We start from the raw sequence: 14,470 nt of genomic DNA, 5'->3' as shown, positions 1-14,470 counted from the left end.
GTTACCAGCTTCGGCTGATATGCCAGCTGCGACCCTACCTGGGCCGGGGGGACCTTGAAATGGTGGTACATGCTCTGGTAACCTCTCGGTTGGATTTCTGTAATGCGCTCTACATGGGGCAACCCTTGTACCAAACCCAGAAGCTTCAATTAGTGCAGAATATGGCAGCAAGACTGGTCACTGGTAGCTCCAGGACCAGCCATATAACACCTATTTTGCAAGATCTACTTTGGCTGCCCATTCACTTCCGGGCGCAATACAAGGTGTTGGTTATTACCTATAAAGCCCTAAATGGCTTGGGCCCAGGGTACTTGGAGGACTGCCTCTCCCCATATAATCCGCCCCGCACTCTTAGATCGGTCGGGAAGCAATTGTTAAGGGTTCCCAAGACGAGATATATTCTCGTCTTCTCAAAGAGCATTTTCTGTCTTGGCCCTGCAGACCTGGAACTCCCTTCCCGACAACCTCTGCTCTGTCACCTCCCTTGACCAGTTCAGGAAGGAACTTGAGACCTATCTCTTCCAACAAGCTTTTCCCCATGTGTCTTGACATCTGTTTTCTCTCCCGTTATACAGTTGCTATTTGGCTTGTTTGTTTCTCTGGTTTTATTTTTGGAAATTGCAAATGTTTTATTGGAATGTTTTTTATGATGTTTTTAACTTGATATGTTTTATATTGTATACTGTTCGATGTATCCATGTTGTAACCCGCTTTGATCTTTGGAAAAGCGGGCTAGAAATAAACAGTATTATTATTAATAAGTATTCAATACTGTTGTAGCAATTTCATCTCACTAAAACAACAATACCCTCACAAGCAGAGTCTTTACCCTTTATGTGGAAGTTAGCCCCACTGAACTCAAATGAGCTTACTTCTGAGTAAATATGCATAGAGATTACCATCTAACAAGTGAAAGGCTATGTGAAAGCTATTATAATCAAACATTTTTGATGCAAAGTCTCTTTGCTTGAAAAAAATGGGGGAGGAGAACCCATGAATGAAAGCGGATCAGTCTAAAGTGGGTTCTCATGTGTTTCCGCACAAAGTCATGTTAACGCTCATGATCCATTCTAACCCTGTGATTCTCCAACTGTGGCACACTACAATTTGCCATAAAACCGGCCACTCAGCAAAGATATGTGCAGTAATGATGGTAACAACAAAGGAACAATTACAAGCATTGCAACCAAAAGCACCACCACTTCATCTGACTGCTTCTCTGGATCGGCCTGGGACTGGTCACCTTTTATGGAAGAAGATCTACATGGCATGTCTCATTTCTTACACACTGACCTCTTCCTTGATCATCCCTAGGTTGCAGTGTACATGTATATGTGTGTACGCACATACATGAACACTAGCCAACAGAAAACCCCAGGGCATGTGGGTCCCCAACTTCTTATCAAGGAAGGATTTACTCCAGGCACTGTTGTCAAATGTGTATAAAAAGTGTTCACAAATAATAAATGGACTTACATTACAGTCTATGTGGATGATCTTATGCTGTGATGTCAAAGACAAGACAGGTAGTGAAGGGGTAATCCAACATCTCAAGACAGAGATAGATGTTAACATTTGGGGAAATATCTCATACTATCCTAGAGTACAAATAGAAAGAAACAGCGATGGAATTTTTTTTTCGTAATCAAAAGCAGAAAATTACAGATCTTGTGGAATGTCTTGATCTAAAATATGCTATAGTCATGCCAACTCCAATGGAAGTGGGTTTCTTAGAAAGCAATGAACAATTTGAACCTTTAGGAATTATGACAAGTAAAGAACTGCAGTTGGCAAACTTTTATATACAGTATTCTAATTTCATGAAGGCTTGACATTGCAAATGCAGTTAGAATTTTATGTAGAATGGTTAACTCTCCTGCTGAAAAAGAACTTATTACAGTGAAAAGAATGGCCAGATATTTTAAAAGAACTACAAATTACAAACTGATGCTACTAGCGAATGACAAACCCCAGCTGATAGTCTGTGCATTTGTGGACTGGGTCAGAGACTTGGCAGCAGATCAGCCAGTGGGAACCTGATTTTCAATAGTGGAAAAGCCATGCGCTGGTCAAGTAAGAAATAGTCTGTGCCCTCCTCTACAGGGGCAGAATGTGTGCCTCCCAAAGCAGACTAAATAAAGTGGCTGCACAGCTTACTTTCAGAGTTTAGGATAATAGTACCAAAACTAACCATTTTGTTGCAAGACAATCAAAGTGGGATTTAAGATAGAATACTGACATAACCTTCCAGAAGGTGCAACAACTGTTTCAATATGGGCTTGTTGAGCCAAAGTACTGCAGGACAGAACTTATGACTGCTCACATTTTTACCAAGCCTTTCCCAAAAGCCCGTTTCCACAGACTTTAAGAAAGGATGTAAGTCATTGACTGGGGTGCAAGCAAATGAGAAGAGGGCTGTTGGAACGTGCTTCCCAACCAAGCATTCTCTTTAACCCTCTTCAGCCATTTGCTATTAGAACAATAAGCTTTCAGAAAGTAAGGGTTTCCTGCACGCCTCCACCCTATACATGCTGTCTCTAAAACTTTCCCCATTGACTCGGACACCCATTATGGAGATGCATCTAAACAACCACACCATGTGACCACAGGACCTTCCAGGTGTGTTTGCAAGCACATAAAGGACTCCTCCTTCAAGATGGTGAGTGAAGGCTCTCCTAAGTTGCTCCTCTTCTTGAAACTTCCCAATACAGTGGTACCCCGGGTTACGAAAGTAATCCGTTCCGCGGAGCCCTTCGTAACCCGAAATCTTTCGCAAGCCGAAATTGCCATAGGCGCTAGCGCTGGAAGCCGCGATTCCGTGTGAAAAAGCGCCGAAAAGCACCAAAAAAAATTTTCGTAACCCGAAACAGTTTTTTCTAATGGATTTTTTTCGTAACCCGGAAATTTCGTAAGGCAGTGATTTCGTATCCCGGGGTACCACTGTATTGGGCAGGTCTGCCAGGGCTTAGGCACTATTGGTAAATAAGTTTGAACATACCTTAAAATGTAGTAATAATAATAATAACAATAACAACAACAACAACAACTTTATTACAGCCATTTGGCCAGCACATTAAAATGTAATTGTAATTGCAAATGTAAAGTTTTTAGTTATGAAATTTGTATACTGCCTGTTTGTCTTATTTTGGTAAAACTAGTCTCAGTGAGACAAATGAGATTCAGTGCTTCCATTTGTAAACTCTCCTAAAGAAGACTAACTATAAATCAAATCACTGTCCATCTTTCCCAGAAAAGGGGCTAACATCCTAGAAATTAACTTTCCAATATGCCTATCAAAGGAAACTCCACTAGTCATTCAATGCCTTCCATTCCATTTATGGTGACTCTATGCACGAGAGCTGAGCCAACATGATGCACTGCTTTGAGTGGTGATTAGGACTCTGTAATATCAGCATTTGAATCCCCAGTGAGCCATAGAAATGGCACTCACTGGCCTTGGGCAAGTCACACTCTCTCAGCTGTACAGAAAAGCAATAGTAAACCTCCTTTGAATAGACAGTGCCATGAAAATCCAGTAATACCCTTGCCATAAGTCAGGCCTACACAACCTATGGCTCATAGGTTGCTTGCGGCCCACCAAAGGATTTTGGGCAACCTGTGAGGATGTTGGTGGCTGTAGCTGAGGTGCCTCCAAGCAGGCGGGGCTTTACTTACCCCCGAAAATAACAGGTGGGAGTCAGTGGTGGCGCTGATGAGGGAGCAGTTCCTTCTCCCTGTGGAAAATGCAGGAATGGTGGATGCAGTGGTGTCCCTCAGGTTGATATCAGTTAGCCTATTCTAATTTTGGCCCCCACCCACTGCTAAATTGGGCAGGTCTGCCAACAAGCTGAAGTTGACTCGAAAGCACATAACACAATGAATGAGAGATCACAGAATCTATATGGTCCAATGAATATTTCTGCAAACCTTGGGAGCACTGATGTTGTTTTGGCAGATGGGATCAACTCTGACCTCTTCTTTCTTAAACAACTATAACAGCTCCTGCTTCTGTGCCTAAGTAAAAGAATACAAAATTAGACTCACACCCTTCCTGCAAGCTAAATACAAACATGGCCTTTTGCTAGTTCTGGCGCTTGTATAGCGGAGCGTATGGCAATGACATATGGGGAGCAATGCAAACAGAAGTTCTCAGAATTGTTAAATCTGAGCATACACCTGATCTGAACATGTCTGAAAGGATTAGGTTTTATCACTCATCCCTGCTCTGGTTCATCCACATGCAGCATACAGGATAAACCCCGCCTGACAATCCTCACAACCTGCTGAGTACTAAAAGTCCTGGGATGTCTTTTTAGGGACAAATGGAAGAGGTCTTATCCAGGGTAGGGTAAAGTGCTAACCTTCAGAGCTATTCATTCACATATACACAATGTCAAATCATAGATAATTTTAAACATGACTTTATTCTAAAGATCCACTGAAATAAGACACACCCTTTTCTTTTCCCGTCTTCTTTGCCTTGAATATCCTACCCTCAGGCAAAGTATCCAGGATGAAGGCACAACATTTACATACTTGTATGTTCCCTTCTGAAATCTTCTGAATGAAACCATTAAACCCTTTATTTCACTGTGCCATCAAAATCAGTAACAATGGATCACTTATATGACCTACACAATATCTTCTTAGATTCCACCCCCCACCCCTACCCTCACCACCCCATACAACCCAATAAGCAATCTGGTTCTCCAGGGCCTTGAATTAGGATGTTGGCATTAATTTCTCTGTTAAGAAAGGTAATAAAATGAATGTTAAAAAATTCTTTTTGATCCAGTACTATTCATGACAAAAAGAAAATTCATCTTCCAATTATCCTATCCTTGTAAGTGAAACACATCTAATATACACTTACCAAACCTTTGCATATTATACATCACAGAAAAGAAATTCTGCATTAATTAGCTATGTCATTTTTGCACTACAGATGCCAGTTGAAAGAAAAAATATGACAATACAATCCGTTCAAAAAGAAGAGGAGTTTGTGCTGCTGCCTTAAGGTTTTGGGTCCCCCCTCCCCTCTTCATTCTGGTGGTCATCAGGGAAACAGAACTGCTCTATTTTCAAGGAACAGCAAGGAAGCAGACAGGAGGCAGGAAACGGGAATGAGAAAGCTTGAATCAGACTGTTCACAGTAAGCTTGCTTCATACTTGCATGCATTCATTTCCCCAAAGCCTCTGCAAACTGCAGGCAACAGGATAAAAGCTTTTCATTTTGTAAATATTCTACTGCTTTTCAAGGGTTTATCTATTGTAACAAAAGCAAACACATGCCACTAGAAAAATTAAGCAAGAGCTCCCAAAAGGAACCCTCAAACACTGTCACAGCCCTCCAATAAAAGAGGTTACTAACAAATAAACAAACAAGAGGTCATTCTTCTGCCCAGACACTACCACTATGTTCAGATAGAGTTTTAGAGGGCAATGTCATTGTTGCCCATGATTATTGTTTTTATTTATAGATTGCTGTTGTTGTTGTATGCCTTCAAGTCATTTCCATTATGAATAGCTTTTCTGGGTCTGAGAGTGTGTGACTCGCCCAAGGTCACCCAGTGGGTTTTTATGGCAGAGCAGGGGAATGAAACCCTTGTCTTCAGAGTCATAGTCCAACACTCAAACCATTATACCATGCTGGCTCTCAGATATAGATATTGAAACAGGTATAGATATAGATATTTAGTAGATATATAGATATACATACAGATATACATATAGATACAGATATAGATAGAAGGGCAACTATGAAAGAATTTTTTGTTATGAAAAATAAATACATGAAAAACTGAACACAATCACAAATGTAAAGAAATATCTCAGAACTGCTCAAGCCATTTCTTGCTCAACACCATGTACAGAAGTGACAGTTGGACAGTAAAGAAAGCCAATAGAAGGAAAATCAACTTATTTGAGATGTAGTGCTGAAGAAGGGTGTAGACAGTCAAGAAGACAAACAACTGGGTTCTAGAGAAGATTAAGCTCGAATGCACCCTAGAAGTCAGGATGACTAAACTGAGGCCCACCCCACTTCAAATTATAAGAATAATGGTAGATACTGAGAGCATGTCAAACACAAGCACTTGTGTAGACTTCGAAAAGGAAACAAATCCAGCAATTCCCTGCCACTTCAAGAACATTTATATATGTTTTTGGGGGGATATTTATTTATCTATACATATTTAGAAAGAGATACATGCATTCCAGCACTCTTTGGAAAAGAACTAAGCTAAAGAAGAAAACGTTGCAATTCATTTAGGTTGTGCTGTCACAGATCATCATATTTGCATCCTTCTCACTTCATTTTACTTGTTGTCCTAGAAACATTTTAAATGTTCTCTTATGTACAAAATTATGTGGTTAGTTGTGATCCCCTGCAATTTGGCTTGTCTTTAGTTTCTAACATCACTGAACATTTTAAGCTTTTCTCTCTGATGTTAGTGGGCGTGTACTTTCCTAGTTTCATTCTTGCTTTTTTCTTATCTTTCTGGGATTTTTTTTTTAAAATACAGTGCGCCCGCATCATACACTGGAAGCTGCGCTGGAAAAAGTAGTGGTACTGTGCGCCACTGCAGGCACGCACCCCATTATTGTTAATGGGGCTCAAGCATACGCAGAATTTCCCTTACGCAAGGGGGGCCGGAATTGATCCCACGCATAAGGGAAGGGACCACTGTATATTTTACTGGCAATATCTTTCTTTTCTTTAGCTGGAGAGTCTTAGACTTCTGTCTTAGGGCTGAAACAGATGGGCACAAAGGGGCAGCTTGAAACTGCCCCGCCAAAAATGCCTCAGGACTGCAGCAAACACACACCACATTCCCAAAGGCGCCCTCTGCCGCCAGCCCAAATAGAAGTGGAAAAGATCTGCTCCTTTTTGACCTGGTTTTGGTCTGCCTGAGGCAGACCCAGTGTGACCCCTGGGTGGCTTCCAGGTGTTCCAGGGCATGAATTGTCAAAATGCCTCACCCCCAAGCCATCCGGTCTGTTTGGTCCCAACAGCTCTCTTCTCTCTTTCTTCTTGATCCTTTTATTTGTTCTTCTTTCACAATCATTCTTATGCTGACAATCTGCAGTTCTCCTTTCTGAGTTCTGCTCTATATCCGACTTCTTTCTCATACTTATGGCTATCTTGTATTTCCAACTGGATATCTTCTTGCTAAAGACTTATTTATCTGCAGCTGAGCTTTATGTATGTCCTGCTGCTGTATCTATATCCTCTTCCTTTCCTTTCACCCTGTAGAATGTTGCTATTCCCTCATTATCTCTAAATATGGGCCTTGGAGTCCTCCGTGATTCTATTCATTCATTCATTCATTCATTCATTCATTCATTCATTCATTGCTACTTCAAAAATTTGTTCCTGGCTTTTAAAAATAATTTTGAAAATGCTATAATTAATTATTTGTCTTCTCCTTCTATTGCAGACTTGCATATCATAAAGTCTTATGGCTCTCTGTTGCCCACTTCCTGCTTAGAACCCTGTGGAATAATTCTAAAATAGACAGACTGATAAATTGAACTGTGTTCTGTATGCTTCCTGTTCTGTATATTTGGAGGTGGAGATAGCTCTAGCTTTTCTATTCTGTTACAGCCAACCAGGTAGAGCTCACCAGTCAGCCTACAGTGAGCTCGCGTTATACGCTGAAAGCTGCACTGTAAGAAGACTTGGTGTAATGGAAGGGGTAATGGCGCGTGTGCCCTGGCATGAGCCCCATTCTTTTGAATGGGGCTCGAGCATAGGTGGAATTCCCCTTATGTGGGGGGATCCGCATAAGGGAAGGGCCCACTGTATTAAGAAAGAGAACAGATTTAATAGGGAATACGTTAAAAGTAACAATATATCTTTCTGCACAAAAAAAGAGGACGGGGGAAGAAAAAGAAAAAAAGAAAGTAGCAGCACCTTTAAAACTAACTGGTTTTTATTTTCACATAAGCTTTTGTGGATATAAACTCACTTCTTTGGATGCAATGCAGAGAGAAAATAAATGCTCATGTAAAAGACATATTTACACAGTTGTGGGAGTGGGACAGAATGTCCAGAAAGATACAAATCATGACCCTTTCCCTAAATTCTCAAAGGGCTGGTGATTAGGTCTTTCAGATCTTTGTAGTGGGCCTAAAACAGACCGGCAGGAAAGAGCAGCTTCTGGCTGCTTTGGGGGCCGGGCCATGCAGATGATGCACGGCCCCAGAGCAGCTGGGAGCTGCACAGAGAGCACACCCAGCTGGAAAAACCAGCAAAAGAAGGAGCAGGGAAAGTCTGCTCTTTGCGAGCGTCTCATTTGTGACTTGGATGAGAACCCGGATCGGGACCGGAACCGGGCCCATGCGGTTGCCACCAATCATGGCTAGAGTGGCCTCTGGCCATTCCTTTTGTCTGATCTGCATCCTGGTCCTGGTATTTTAGAATTATTCCACAGGGTTCCCATGGTCTGTTACTGCTGATGTGTGAAAGCAATAAATCTGCTAATCCAATCTGCTTACCCCAGCTTTCCAGGGTTCAAAACTCCCTCTGAGAAGATTCAGAGAATCATATAGTTGGAAGAGACCACAAGGGCCATCCTGTCCAACCACCTGCCATACAGGAACTCCCAATCAAAGCATCCCCGTCAGATGGCCATCCAGCCTCTGTTTAAAGCCCTCTAAGGAAGGAGACACTACCACACTCCGAGGGAGCATATTCCACTGTGAAACATCCCTTACTGTCATGACGCTCCTCCTAATGTTGAGGTGGAATCTCTTTTCCTGGAACTTGCATCCATTGCTCTGCGTTCTAGTCTCTGGAGCAGCAGAAAACAAGCTAGCTCCATCCTCAATATGACATCCCTTCAAATATTTAAACAGGGCTATCATATCACCTCTTAACCTTCTCTTCTCAAGGCTAAACATCCCCAGCTCCCTAAGTCGTTCCTCATAGGGCACGGTTTCCAGACCCTTCACCATCTTAGTTGCCTTCCATTGGACACGCTCCAGTTTCTCAACATCCTTTTTGAATTGTGGTGCCCAGAACTGGACACAGTATTCCAGGTGAGGCCTGACCAAAGCAGAATAGAGTAGCACTATTACTTCCCTTGATCTAGACACTATACTTCTATTGATGCAGCCTAAAATTGCATTGGCCTTTTTAGCTGCCGCATTGCACTGTTGACTCATGTTCAACTTATGGTCTACTTGGACTCCTAGATCCCTTTCACACGTAGTTTCATCCAGCCAGGTGTCACCCATCCTATATCTGTGCTTTTCATTTTTCCTCCCTAAGTGCAGTACCTTACATTTCTCCGGGTTGAATTTCATGTTGTTAGCTTTCGCCCAGCTTTCTGCTCTATTCAAGTCATTTTGAATTTTGATCCTGTCCTCAGGGGTATTAGCTACTCCCCCTAATTTGGTGTCATCTGCAAATTTGATAAGTATACCCCCAATTTTGTCCTCCAAGTCATTGATAAAGATGTTGAATAGCACTGGGCCCAGGACAGAACCCTGTGGGGACCCCACTGGTCACTTCTCCCCAGGATGAAAAGGGGCCTTTGTTGAGCACCCTTTGGGTTCGGCTGGTCAACCAATTCAAATCCATGTAACAGTTGCCTTGTCTAGTGCACATTCTACAAGCTTGTTTGCAAGAATGTCATGGGGAACTTTGTCAAAGGCCTTACTGAAATCAAGATATACAGTGCGCCCTTTTTTTACGCAGGGGATCCGGACCCCCTGCATTAAAAAACGTGTATGCTCAAGCCCCATTGAAAATAATGGGACTTGTGCATGGCGTGGCAGCACGCATCCTATTAGTCTTAATGGGATGCGCCACCCCTTGCGCCCCACGTGCTCCTGTGGCCTCCCTCGTGGCTTTCAGCATATGCTAAAAAGCCGCATGACGCAGGCGCACTATACTACATCCACAGCAATCTCTTCATCTAACAAGCTGGTAATTTTATCAAAAAAAAGGGATCAGGTTTGTCTGGCATGACTTGTTTCTCTGAAAACCGTGCTGACTTTTTGTGCTTATGGCATTGCCTTCTAGATGTTCATAGACTTTAAAGATCTGCTCTAGAATCTTTCCTGGTATAGATGTCAGACTAACTGGACAATAATTGTTTGGATCCTTTTGTTATTTCCTTTTTCCTTTTGTTTCCTTTTGTTATTATATATGCAGTACTGAGGGCTCTTGTATTCATATATGTATCCTTTCCTCATGCCCCTGCTAACAGAATGGAATTTGTGGAGCAGTTTCTCTTTCTATTCTTCCCTTGTAATTTCCTTATTCAGGGACCACAACTTGTAAAGTGTTTACTGTGTGTCCAGGAAGGTTTCAATATTTTGCAATTGGTGTTTGTGTGTTGCCACTTCTAATTTCAAATTTGTGTTCATTAATCCTCCTGTATAGGGACTGTACTAGTTGTCCAATGTAGAATGCCGAGGGGGCATTGCTGGCATACGATGGCATATATCACATTGGAGGAAGAGCACGTAAATGTATCTCTGATGCTATAATGGCCCCTGTAATATTGCTCCCAGAATAGATGTGGAGACAGAATTGGCATCTGGATTTGTGGCAGGATCCTGTCCATTTGTTACCATCCACTCTATGTATCTTGTTATAAGTAAGTAGTTGTTTAAGATTTGGAGGCTGTCTGTAGGCTAAAGGTCTGCTTCTCAGAGCTTATGAAAGGGCTGTGTTATTCTCCAGAATTGCTTGTAGCTGGTTGATGATGAGTTTGAGTGGTTTCAGCTGGGGACTACAGGTGACCACTAGGGTGTTCCCTCATTTTGTTTTTGGTCTGTCTTGTAACAAACAGTTCCTGGGTAATCTTGCCTTGCCAATTTGTTTCTTCAGCCTCTTAGGTGGGTACTGTAAGTTGAGAATGTCTGCTGTAAATGCAAGAGATCTGAGGTGGGCCTGATCAGATGTAGTTGTATCAGAGGGCTTGGCTGTAAACAAGAGATTTTGATAGAGTGTTCTGGGTGGAAACTAGAAGCATGTAAGTATGTATAGTGATCAGTGGGTGTTCGATAGAGTATGGTACTTAGAAATCCATTATGCAGTTGGTACAGTGGTGTCAAGAAAGTGAATTTGTTCTGTAAATTGTTCCAGGTTCATGCTGAGGGTAGGGTGGAAGTATTTGTAATCCTGGTGGAACTTCTCAACTGATTGCTTTCCATGTGGACAAATTACAAAGATGTTAGCAAAAAACCATAGGTAGGGGAGAGGGTCTTAGGTTCATGTGTTGAAGAAACATTTCTTTTACCTTTTCCTTCCCTCCTTCTTATTAAGCTGCAAGCTACTGTTTTCAAAACATACCTTTCTGTGCTTAATTATAGTGCAGTATTTTGTCTTCAGACTGATTTTACACAGTGCACTTTAGTGCAAAGTTTATTCCCTTACTCTTTTACTCTCAAATACTACAATTCTCCTTTCCCCCCTGGCATTTCACTGTTTTTGTTTGTTTGTTTAAAGTATCATTGCTACTGCCTGCTTCAGCATCCTTCCCACAAAAATGTTTGGCTTTCTCTGGATTTGTCCTTTGCTATATCCAATGCAACCAAATCAAATATGCACTGTTCAATATATATTAATACAAAACACCCATACAAGGCTGTTGTTGTTGTTGTTGTGTGCCTTTAAGTAATTTCTGACTTATTGTGACCCTAAAACAAACCTATTGCAGGGTTTTCTGGGGCCGAAAGTGTATGGCTTGCCCAAGTTCACCTGCTTGGTTTCCATGGCCGAGCAGGAAATCAAACTATGTCTAGAGTCATACTCCACTACAACATGATGGCTCTCACATGCAAGGTTGCCACATAACACATATTGCAAAAATTACTACTTCTACATCTTAAAAAACTACACACTACTCCCATTATACTAACTTATAAGGACAGGAGTTAACAGATGACATCAAAATTGCCAGTTCATAGAATCAAACTAACGGTAAATTCTACTCCTTCTAATATCTTCCAGATAATTTGTTGAATTAACTAAATTTGTAACAGCAATTTGTAATTGATTATAAATAAAGTACACACTACTTAAGAATACAGGCTATTCTGCAAACTGTAAATGGGTTTCTCTTCCCATTTCTTCTAATAGTCACTAATTTTCATTGATCTTGAAAAAAATCTATAGTTAAGATTAGCTAAATTACCAACTTCTGTAAATTCCAATATGCTTAATAAGCCATTCTTGGGAAGGACTGACTGGGTCCTTCCAATGTTGTGCATACAACAATCTAACTCAACTGAATTTTAAATTTTAGTTTATCTTCAATTACTTGATGTATTTGTGTCCAAAAGTGTTTTGCTCTTTCACAGGTCTGCCACCTGTGGCAAAAAGTCCCTTCTTTTTCCTGACATTTCCAACATAGATTAGCAGTACCTTTAAGGGTACCTTGGGGATGATGATGCTCTGAGCTTCTCATCCCATGGAAGCAGGCAATTTACTGTTTAAAAACTGGTCAGTGCCACATTCAGTACAGGATCCCTTAGTGGACCCTCCAAGGGACCCTAGGATACTCCGTCAGTTCCAGGACCCCAAAGTCCCAATATAAGTTCTTATTGCTGTAGCCATATAAAAATATGTATTATACAGATATCAAATCTAAGTAATTGGAGTAGAGAAATAATGGCCGGTTACAGACCGGCGTTTTAGTGCGTGACGAACACGCACTAGGGTTACAAAAGGGCGGTGCTTCTGCACCGCCCTAACCCTAGTGCGTGCTCGTCACACACTAACGGCCCTTTCATATGGCCGCCACCGTGAGGACGTCACGGCCGCGCCGCCTCTAGACGGGCGGCGCGGATGTGATGTCCTCAATCCACGGCAGGCGCCTAGGGCGCCCTTTCCGTAGAGCAAGAAGGAGCTCCGTTTCGGAGCTCCTTCCTGGTCGTGGGCGCCGCTTTGCTTCGCTGGGGGGCGCCTTCAGACGGCTGCACCCAGCGAAGCAAGGGAGAAAGGGGCCAAGCGGCCCCTTTCTCCCCCTCCCCGCCGCCGCGGGGTATCCTTGGGGCTTGAAGCCCCAAGGACTCCCCTTTTCAGGCTGTGGGGAAGCGGCGTTTTGCCGCTTCCCCGCAGCCTGAATAGCAGCGGATCGGGGCCTCAGCGGCTGCCGGTGTAACCACTGAAGCCCCAATACTCCGGGGAAAGAGGCAGGTCCAGACCGCCCCAAATGGGTGGTCTATAACCCGCCAATGTATTTTCTTACTTCTCACTTCTTTCTCCGCTTCTTATTCTGCAGTTATATCTTCTAAATAAAATAAATATATATATTTAAATCAACTGTGCTCCCTGTGCCACCTTCCACCACTGTAAATTTTGTTTTCTCCAAATATTTTTTGTTTTACTCCCATCAACTGAATCCAGTATGAAAGAGAATGTAATAATATTAGTAATTATTCTTTAGCAATGTTTGCATTTATTTCATCCTAACTCATTCTAACCATTTCATTCTAACTTGTTATGGTTCTTCTTTTCTGCCCCTGTATTCTTATAATCATCACTCCGCAATATGATTGTGCTTCAGATTTGGAAGAAGCTGAAACCAAACTGGGCTGATCCAAGCAATTTGGGAAACATTTGAATCAAAAATAGCAGTTTTAAGCAGACTGAAACTGAATCTAAACATACTAGAAGATTCATTAGCAATTTTTACCTGGAAGGACACAGTCACAGCAAATATGTCTCCCCAAATTGATCTATTTCTCCCCAGGCTGTCCATATAAGGACAACTGAAAGATAAGAGAAAGAAGGGAGAGTAAGGACATGGTACACTTTTGTGACTGGCACTTCTAACCTTTGATTCCAGTGTGTAGTGTATCTTCTTCTTCTTCTTCTTCTTCTTCTTCTTCTTCTTCTTCTATCCCGCCTTTCTCACATAAAGGGACTCAAGGAGGCGATTTTAGCAGAACATTTCAACTGCAGTATTTTGAAGAAGAGATATTGAAGTAATATACTCACAGACTGCTCAAGTGTTTTACTTCTCCCAAGGGCAACAATATCAGAACTGTTTTGTTAAAGTCTGTGGGACATGCCAGAGTGTATGATTGGATCCTTGCCTGAAAAATGCTGGTTGTTAAAGTCCATGTACCCCATCAATGTTTGGTCCACACATACATCTGCCTTTATTGGCACTTCATGAACAGTGCATTAAAATGAAAACTGAACAAGTCTTAAATTGTTGTTTGTTAACCATAATCCCCTAATCTCTACATCTATCCATCTGAAATTCTGTAGATCTTTGCTGTAGTGATACCTGAAAGTTGGCAGGTATAATTTATTTCTTAGGGGCTATTGTGTCCATCTGTCCACCTAATTTTGTTGATTTCCAATAAAGAAATAAGAGGGATGAACAGTTTCAGGCTTGTCTGCATGGGCTGAAAGAAATCTCACCTATTTACAGACGATGCACATGGCCAAAATGGGAGGAAACTGTCTCCGGTTGAGCTCCTGGGCTTAATATAGGAGCAA

General features: G+C 41.9%; 1 protein-coding gene across 13 annotated transcripts in view; it reads right to left on the bottom strand.

Annotated features, from left to right (window-relative positions):
* PTPRF (protein tyrosine phosphatase receptor type F) overlaps positions 1-14,470 on the bottom strand; it is a 581,399-nt gene that overhangs the window by 521,589 nt on the left and 45,340 nt on the right. The window contains exon 2 of one of the 13 annotated variants that reach the window (XM_042463895.1): positions 13,656-13,731. The exons of the other annotated variants lie outside the window; for them this stretch is intronic. The gene's annotated coding sequence lies outside the window, so the exon portion shown is untranslated. The remainder of the gene's footprint in view (positions 1-13,655; positions 13,732-14,470) is intronic. 13 annotated transcript variants of the gene reach the window in all.

This window comes from Sceloporus undulatus, chromosome 4 (genome assembly GCF_019175285.1).
Source record: "Sceloporus undulatus isolate JIND9_A2432 ecotype Alabama chromosome 4, SceUnd_v1.1, whole genome shotgun sequence".
NCBI lineage: Eukaryota > Metazoa > Chordata > Lepidosauria > Squamata > Phrynosomatidae > Sceloporus > Sceloporus undulatus.
This window is presented reverse-complemented; position numbering and strand designations above follow the sequence as displayed.